Source organism: Megascapheus bottae, chromosome 13 (genome assembly GCF_031878675.1).
Source record: "Megascapheus bottae isolate mThoBot1 chromosome 13, mThoBot2.hap1, whole genome shotgun sequence".
Taxonomy (NCBI): Eukaryota; Metazoa; Chordata; class Mammalia; order Rodentia; family Geomyidae; genus Megascapheus; species Megascapheus bottae.
This window is the reverse complement of record NC_143521.1, coordinates 17,477,260-17,486,034: the sequence shown is the minus strand read 5'-3', so window position 1 is coordinate 17,486,034 and position 8,775 is coordinate 17,477,260. Positions and strand designations below refer to the sequence as shown.

Below are 8,775 nucleotides of genomic sequence, written 5' to 3'. Positions count from 1 at the left end.
AATCAGAGAGCAGTTTTCATAAATCCTCACATGTATACCTTTTCCCTCTTTCAGATATTCATATTCTAAAGAAATGTTTGAGGAAGAAAATTGATGTTTCCAGTGAGAATGACAGCTGACATTTATTGAGTGCTGCTCTCATTTCAAATGGTTACCACTTAGTAACCTTATAAGGTAGGTGCTGTCAATTTCATTGCCCGGCTGAAATGGAACAGAAAAGTTAAAGCAACGTGCCCCAGGCCTCACAGCTGGGGAAAACAATGTTAAGAACAATTAAGAGACTTGTTGTTGCTGGGGACATGGTGGCTCACGCTTGTAATCCTAGCTACACAGAAAGCTGAGATCCCAGGATCGAAGTTCAAAGCCAGCCCAGGCACTAAAGACCGTGAGACTCATCTCCAATGAATCAGTAGAAAACTGGAAGTGAGGCTGTGGCTCCAGGGGTAGGGCAGTAGCCTTAAGCCGAAGAACTGAGGGACAGCTCCCAGTCCCAGAGTTCAAGTCCCACGACGACACACACACACACACACACACACACACACACACACACACACACACACACACAGAGTCAGGTTGCTGTCTACAGTGCCAGGTGCAGAGATTTCCATTCATAAAGGCTGAATTGTTGAACATACACAGTTCTCCAGGCTAGACTTCAGTCGTTCCATTCAGAAGCATTGGGAGGATGAACTGTGACCTCACGCTGTGTCTGAAGCTATAGAATGCCCACAGTGACTCATGCCCACAAGCTGGATGTGTCTGATTCTGCCTCTGGGCACCAACAGAGCCGCTGAGCGATCAGGTGAAGTCATCCACCACACACACAGGCAAGACATTCAGGTATGCATGGGTGGCTCCAGCGCAGGAATCTGTCTGGTAAGCTGGCTTCTCTCAGCTCTCAGAAAGGATGCAAGGAATGATGAAAGATCAGTCCTAATCTCTCCTAATCTTTCTTTCAACCACTGAAACAGTTTTTCACTTCATGACTGTATCTCTAGTCTGGAATCAGATACAAGAGTATAATCATTAACAACTCTTCTTTCTGCTTTTCAACACTAGGCTCTTACAGAATTCCCCTTCCCTATGTGATTTGCTACTCTAAACTGTCTTTGCATTGTTTCAAACCATAGTCAGTATACTGTGTATGTTTTCAAGTACAGCTGGATCCAGTAATTAATATGATAGGACCATGTCATTTGAAATGATATTGTTGTATCTGCCTGCTTCGTTAACAGAGCAGCCTCTCTCTTCATGTCTATATGTTGGCCATACAACTTCAGTTCAAAGGTAGAATGTGTGCTTTATTTTCCAATTGAGGCAGGATAGATGAGGGAAAATAAAGCAAGGGAAGCAAGCCAGAGATTCAGAGGTTAAACACTGTAGGTAGTAACTCTATTAGAATCACATAAGCACCGCCTTCTTTGCTTTATGCCATTTAATCCTCCATAAACCGCCACATTCAGTAAAAATAAATAAATAAAATGTAAAAAGAATATCTGACTCCCTCTGACCTTTCCTGTTTGTATAAATGATTAGTATTATCCCTGGAAACTGCAAGAATATGTATATACATATATATACGTACATATATATATATGTATATATATATGTATTTTTTTTGCCAATCCTGGGCTTGAGCTCAGGGCCTGAGCACTGTCCTTGGACTTTCTCAAGGTTAGAGCCTCATCATCACTTCTGGCTTTTTTCTATATATGTGGTATGGAGGAATCGAACCCAGGTCTTTGTGCACAGGCACATGCGTGCGCCAGTGCTGGGGCTTGAACTCAAAGACATGGGTGTTGTCTCTAAGATTTAGGGCTCAAGACTAGTACTCTACTACCCAAAGCCAGCCACTGATTTTGTGTGTGTGTGTGTGTGTGTGTAACTGGATATGAGTCTCACAGACTTTCCTGCCCAGGCTGGCTTCACCCTTGATCCTCAGATCTCGCCTCCTCAGTAGCCATCTGCACCTGACCAAACCTACTTTTTCAACATTTATCATTAATATTTGACTTAGAAAATAAATTTGATTCTGGTCTCATGACATGATCGCATTGTTCTGCAGTTCACTGTGGCCCCACTTCATTCACATTGCTTCATTGGTCTTTTGGTGCATGCCTGGAGTCAGGAAACTGCAGTCTCCCAGTGAAAACACTGCAGGTAGCCCAGGCGAACCCCACCCTCAGAGGCCAACCTCCCTAGCAGGGTCCCTACCATTTCCAGTCTCTTCCTCTGGGAGGCTGTCAGACTTCCCACGGGCTCTGTGGGATCCCCACCTGTGGTGGTGTTATAGTACATTTCTCAGGATAAACTCAAAAGATTATAAGAAGACTTGCTTTTTTGTTGTGGTGGTGGTGGTGGTTGTTGTTAACAACTTTTTTTTGTACTTTATTTTTTTCCAGTCCTAGGGTTTGAACTCAGGGCTTGAGCACTGTCCTTCAGGTTCTTTTGCTCAAAGCTAACACTCTACCACTGGAGCCACAGCACCACTTCTGGTTTTTTCTGTCTGTGTGGTTCTGAGGAATCCAACTCAGGGCTTCATGAATGCTAAGCAAGCACTCTACCACTGAGCCACATTCCCATCCCAAGAAGATTTATTTGTTTATTGTTATTATTAAGTAGCAGTACAAAGAGGTTCCATAAGTCAGATTGTGAGAACAATGCTTCTCGGTCAACATCACTTCCTTCTTTCTTCCCCATTTTCCTCTTCCCAGCCCCACCCTCACATTACACAGCTCATTTTTTGTACAATGTACATTGAACATGACTGCATTTGCTTATCCTCCCTCCCTTCCTCTGCCCCGCACTTTACCCACCCCTTCAAAACATATTTCCACCTGCTGGTGCTCATTCAGTTGTTCAGAGGAGTACTGCCTTTCCATTCCTTCCCTGAGTACGCCCTTCTTTAGTAGGTTTGTTTGTGTGCAAATGCATTGAACCCTGTGTGTGTTATCATAAATAGTTGTAATTTAGGTTTGGGGGGGATAGGGTCTTGCTTTTAACTCACCTTAAACTCACTATACAACTCAAGCTGGCCTTGAACTCATTGATCCTCCTGCCTCAAACCTCCGAGGGCTGGAATTCTAGCTGTAATCTTAGCTACTCAATAGTTTGAGAGCTGCAGGAGTGTGGTTTAAAGTTAGCCTAGGCAAAAAAATAATAATAATAGTAAGCCCAAGATATCCTATCTCCAACTAACAACACAATGATGGAGCAGAGCATGGCTTAAGAGGTACAGTGCTGGCCATGAGCATACGAAAGGCCCTACATTCAAACACTGGTCATTTTTTTATAACTATAGCATCCCCCAAAATGGAATAGAATAAATCCTAATACACCTAGCTCCTAATATTAGTTATTAGGTATGGACAATCTTGTCCCATCTATATACCCACTCACTTCTCTAATTACTTGAGAAAACCTCAAACACTATCGACTGTAAATATTTCAGGGTGTATCCCTACTGGAAAAGACTCTTTTTTTTTTCTTTTTTTGCCAGTCATGGGGCTTGAGTTCAGGGCCTGACTTGGACTTTTCTCTAGGCTAGAACACTACCGCGTGAGCCACAGCACCAATTCTAGTTTTTTCTATGCATATGGTACTGAGGAATTGAACCCTGGCCTTTGTGCATGCTAGGGAAGCACTCTACCACTAGGCCAAACTCCTGACCCCTCTGTTTTGATTTTAGGCAAAACCATATGTCATTAGTATCTCTCTGTCCCTGACCAGAATGTTCTTCCAGTCTGTCGTTAAAATCTTGGGATGACTTAGGACTGTTCTCCAGACCTCCGTCTCCTACTCTGCAAAATGGGAGAATGAGAGGTGTGGCTAAGGTTTCTGAAGCCTCTTTGAGTTCAAATCCTAAAGGCCAACATCAAGGACTTGGTATCTAACCTCAGCAGACCCTTGCCTTTCTTCAGTGAGTGGCTGCTCCCCATTAGCCATTGTCATGCCACCACTGTGTAGTAGGCAAATTAATCGGAAAACAAAAATAATCACTATTTTTCTTGAGATTTGCAGAACTGAAGAACATCTTATGAATAGGCAATTAAGATCAGATGTCTAGCTGTGAGCCTAGAACCTTCATCACCATGGGAAATACCCACTACCCATACATGAGATAAACCACACTCTCCTAAGACAGCCCTCCAGAAGGACAATCTAGGGTAGGACTGTTCCATCTTCTCTATCAGCCAGCCTCTGCAATCAAGTCACCTTCCAGCCTCAACAGTAGTCTCTTGACTTCATTGGACCTTCCTGTGCTGAGTGGACAGACTTGGGTCCTGTGACAACCGCGGAAGACCACACATTGCCAACCTGGCATGGAAGTCTAAAAGCTGCACCTTCAAATAGGTACCAACCACAGAACCTCAGTGCCCCCTAAAAGATCACTGGCCTACCTATCCACAGCCTAGCTTTGGTAGCTTGACTCAGAGGTACCCCCATCCCCATGGCCTGACAGTAATCCTTATCATGATGGATCCATGACAGCGTCCTGATGAACCTGGATGCGGGTGGCTGCATCTGTGTGAGCCACAGGAGGCAGGTTCAACTCTCAGGCTTGGGGCAGCACACCTTTGTCTCCAGGCCTAGAGGATGGGCCTTTCTCACAGCGCAGCTATAGAGGAGCGAGAGGTGAGTCAGTGCTTCTTTCCATCCTTGGGCTGACTGAATGATTCAAGGAAACAGCCAGCACTGTCTAGCCTTTTCTGTCCCCCGTGCACTCTCCCTCTCTCCACCCCCCCCTCTCTCTCTGCTTCAGCCAGCATTGGCTTCCATTTCAATTAATACATAAGGATAATTTATACTGCCTCAACTTAGAGATCAAAAAAAAAAAAATTCCTCACTACGTGCTGTGGGCTCACACCTGGAATCCTAGATATTCAGGAGGCTGAATCATGGTTCAAAGCCAGCCTAGGCAGGAAAGGCCATGAGATTGTTTTTTTTCTTTTTGTTTTTTCCCAGTCCTGGGGCTTGCACTGGACACTATTCTTGAGCTTTCGCAGGGCTAGTGCTCTACCAGTTGAGCCACAGCACCACTTTCAGCCTTTTCTGTGTATGTGATACTAAGCAATTGAACCTAGGGCTTTGTGCATGCTAAGCAAGCATTCTAGAGCTAGACCACTCCTGGCTTGATTCTTGTCTCTAATAAACTACTCAGAAAAAGCCAAAAGTGGAGCTGTGGCTCAGTGGTAGAGTGCTAGCCTTGAGCTAAAAGAATTTCAGGGACAGCACCCAAGCCCTGAGTTCAAGTCCCCGAACCAATACATGGGCATGCACATGTGCACACACACACACACACAATTATTTACTAATATCATTTTCATATCCAAGCCAATTACCCTCAGCATTTGAGTTGACTAGATTCTTCATGTATTTCCAAGTCCCTAGGAAAGAGGGAGAGAAAGGCTGACATGGAGGAAACAGAGAAGCAACTGAGATTTTGTCCAGAGTTCAAAAGTTCAGCCTCTGGTTCATGGACATACTACCCTGAGAGGAAGGAGGGGTTCTCTGACTGGCTGGTATTTTTGTGAGGTATTTGTATTAAACGTTCTAGCCTGAATTCCTAACCTCTCTAGACAAGGAGCCCTTGGCTCTGCTTTGCTAACTACAGTTGATTTAAACCTCTTCCTGGACATTTACTGAACCTGTAGATAGATAGATAGACAGATACATACATACATACATACATACATACATACATACATACATACATCAATTATATATCTTGTGTATATATGCATATATACATATATGGATACATACATGTGTGTATATATGTATATTTCTGTAAATGCATGAAGTGACAATACAGGAGTGCTTTAGACTCTCAAGAGAGGTAGAAGCAATAGGATATGAATAAAAGAGCACATTTATATTAATTGGCCCATGCAGTTGTGGAGACTTGCAAGTTCAAAGACTTCAGGATAGTCCAGGCAGGCTGAAGACCCAGAGAAGAGCCCAGCCATTCAAATTCAAAGTATCTGCTGCAACATTCCCTCCTGCTCAAGGGAAGGCCAATTTTAATGCTGTTCAGGCCTTCAGCTGTTTGGCTGAGTCCCGCTCACACTGTGGAGAGCAAGCAGCTTTACTCTCTCCACTCACATAAATTTGATCTCATCCCAGAATACTTCCCTAGAAACATCCAGAAAAATTGATTGATTGAATATCTGGGTAAGGAAGCCCAGCCAACATGACACATAAAATTAACCATCAAAGGGTATGAGAAGGAGGAGAAAAGAGATGAAATTGCCCAGAGTACAATCCCAAAAGCAGAGTGTGGCAGAGAGCTAAGGAGCTCTGGGTAATGCCATTTTTCTGTCCTCATGTTCTGACAAAATTGGCAGAGACTTGCTAGGCAACAAGGCAAATGTGGGCATGCGTACACTAGTAAAAAGCCTTCTCATAACTCCCTCTCCAGATATTCACCTCTGATTTACTTCCTAACCCCTTCTTACTATTGCCCAACACCAAGCCTGGAGCTAATCAAGTTCTTAGGCAGACCTGTTGACTCAGTGAGTCATCCTGTAATCCTTGCTATTCCGGAGGCTGATATCTGAGGATTGAGGTTTGAAGCCAAACTGAGGCAGACAAATCAAAACCTTTTTCTCTCCTATTAACCAGCAAAAAAAAAAAAGAGCCAGACATGGAGGTGTTTTTCAAGTGGTAGAGAGCCAGTCTTGAACAAAAAAAGCCAAGCAAGGGCATGAAATCGAGAATTTAAGCCCCACTATTGGCACGTACACAAAAAAAGATGTAGTTCTTCTGTACTTTTAAAATGAGGTCAATGGAAAAAAATTATATTAAGCAAAGCAAGCCAAGCCTGAAGAAATGTAGGTTGCATAGTTTCTCTCATTTGTAAGAACTAGAATATGTCTATGATATTCTTAACAGGGGATCACAATAGCCCAGTCGCTAAGTGCATAGGACCTTATATAATGAAGCATACCAACATGAACTCCAAGAACTGGAAACAAGAGGGTTTTATGAAGTGCTATACGCAGTCATTTTTTATTCTGTTTTAGTTTTCTGTACATTTTGTCTTGTATAAAAGTTTATCTGGTCCGTGGAAGGAAAAGGGAATCACAGAAAAATAGGACAAAGCATGAACTAATGGTACACTGATACTCACTAGACACTATGCTGGAGATGAACTATACAACTTGAGGGATGGGGGATGGAGAAAATGAGGGAGGGGGTAACAGTGTTTAAAAAGAAATTTACTCATTACCAGCCGGGCATGGTGGCTCATGCTTGCAATCCTAGCTACTGAGGAGGCTGAGATCTGAGGGTCGAGGTTCAAACCCAGCACGAACACAAAAGGACCTGGGACTCTCATCTCCAATTAACCACCAGAAAACCGGAAATAGCACTGTGGCTCAAGGGGTAGGGCAGTAGCCTTGAGCTGAAAAGCTTAGGGGCAGTGCCCAGACCCAGAGTTCAAGTCCCACAATGACAAAAATAAATAAATAAATACATACATACATACATAAATAAATAATAACCAGAGCAGAAAAGGGCTGGAGGTGTGGTTCAAACAAAATACTTAAGCCAACATGAAGACCTGATTTCAAACCCCAGTACTACCATAATTTTTTTTTAATCTCCAGCACAGCCCAACCAGACTACAAAACCTTTTCTTCTCCCATACTGCGAGTTCTGAGCACTCATCCCTCAGCCACCTCTCTACAGACTCCCTAATAACTACACTTATAAGGTTCTTAGCATTTGTTTCTTTAAATACTTATCAGTAGTCTCCAAAACAAAGCATTTTCATTCTCCCCTTTTTGCTTTAAAAAAATGTAGTATTATAATAGTACTCTACTCATATCCCCCAAACACACCCAACCCCAGCAGTGAAATGCCCTGACCAAAAATCCTGATCTTACTATGACTTCCTAGTGTCTCTTCCCTCAAGCCCGGCTTCCAACCCCTCCCTTCAACTCTTCCACCAAACTATCCTGGGTCTCTTCCACACCTCCACTGCCTCCACCCCATCTAAATCCCCGTAATCTCTGGGGAAGATGATTGCTGTAGTCTGCTGTGACCACATCGTCTTGACCCCAGTGGCCTATTCTCCACACTGTGGTCAGAGCTGATCTCTTAGAAGGTAGGACGACACCACGCCACTCTGCAACATCTCCCGGGGATCCCCACAGCACTCTGTATACTAATCCAGTCCCCTACCACTCCCTAGCCTCTCCCCATGACTTACTCCAGCTACAGCAATCTCCTCACTGTTGGGGGCTACATGAAAATCTTGCTTATACACCCCAGTGCCTTTGTATTGTCTATCTTTTTCCTGATGCAGATACCTTCTCAATTTTCCTTGCTAAAGTATCTTCTAGCTAAAAGTCCAACCATTCCCCCCCCACCCCGCACACACACATTTCTTAACCATCTTTTAGTTTTTCATAGTAATATTAATTAATGTCCTACACATCCTGGAAAATGCCTCCATTATTAGTTAAAATGCGATCTCACTAACTCTTTGCCTAGGCTGATGTAGGAGCACATATTTTTTATTTGTTATTTTTTTTGCCACTACCAACAAAAAAAGAAGAAACTATAAATGAGATGATTATTTAATAATAACCACAAACACTCCCTTTTACAGTCCAGCGCTATGGTTTGAACTTTACATTAACTGCGTTATTTATTCATACTCCTCAGAGAGAGTGACTTGCTATATTTGTATCTTCAATGTTCCCCAAAGGCCCATGTGTTGGATTGCCAATGGGTGACATTATTAGAAAGTAGTAAAGCTCTTAGGAG

General features: G+C 43.2%; 1 long non-coding RNA gene across 1 annotated transcript; it reads left to right on the top strand.

The window, feature by feature from the left end:
- Positions 1-632: 632 nt before the first annotated feature.
- On the top strand, positions 633-5,527 carry LOC150055601 (uncharacterized). Its single transcript, XR_016537447.1, has 3 exons — positions 633-840; positions 4,021-4,353; positions 5,385-5,527. It is a non-coding gene; the product is annotated as an uncharacterized LOC150055601 (long non-coding RNA).
- Positions 5,528-8,775: the final 3,248 nt, after the last annotated feature.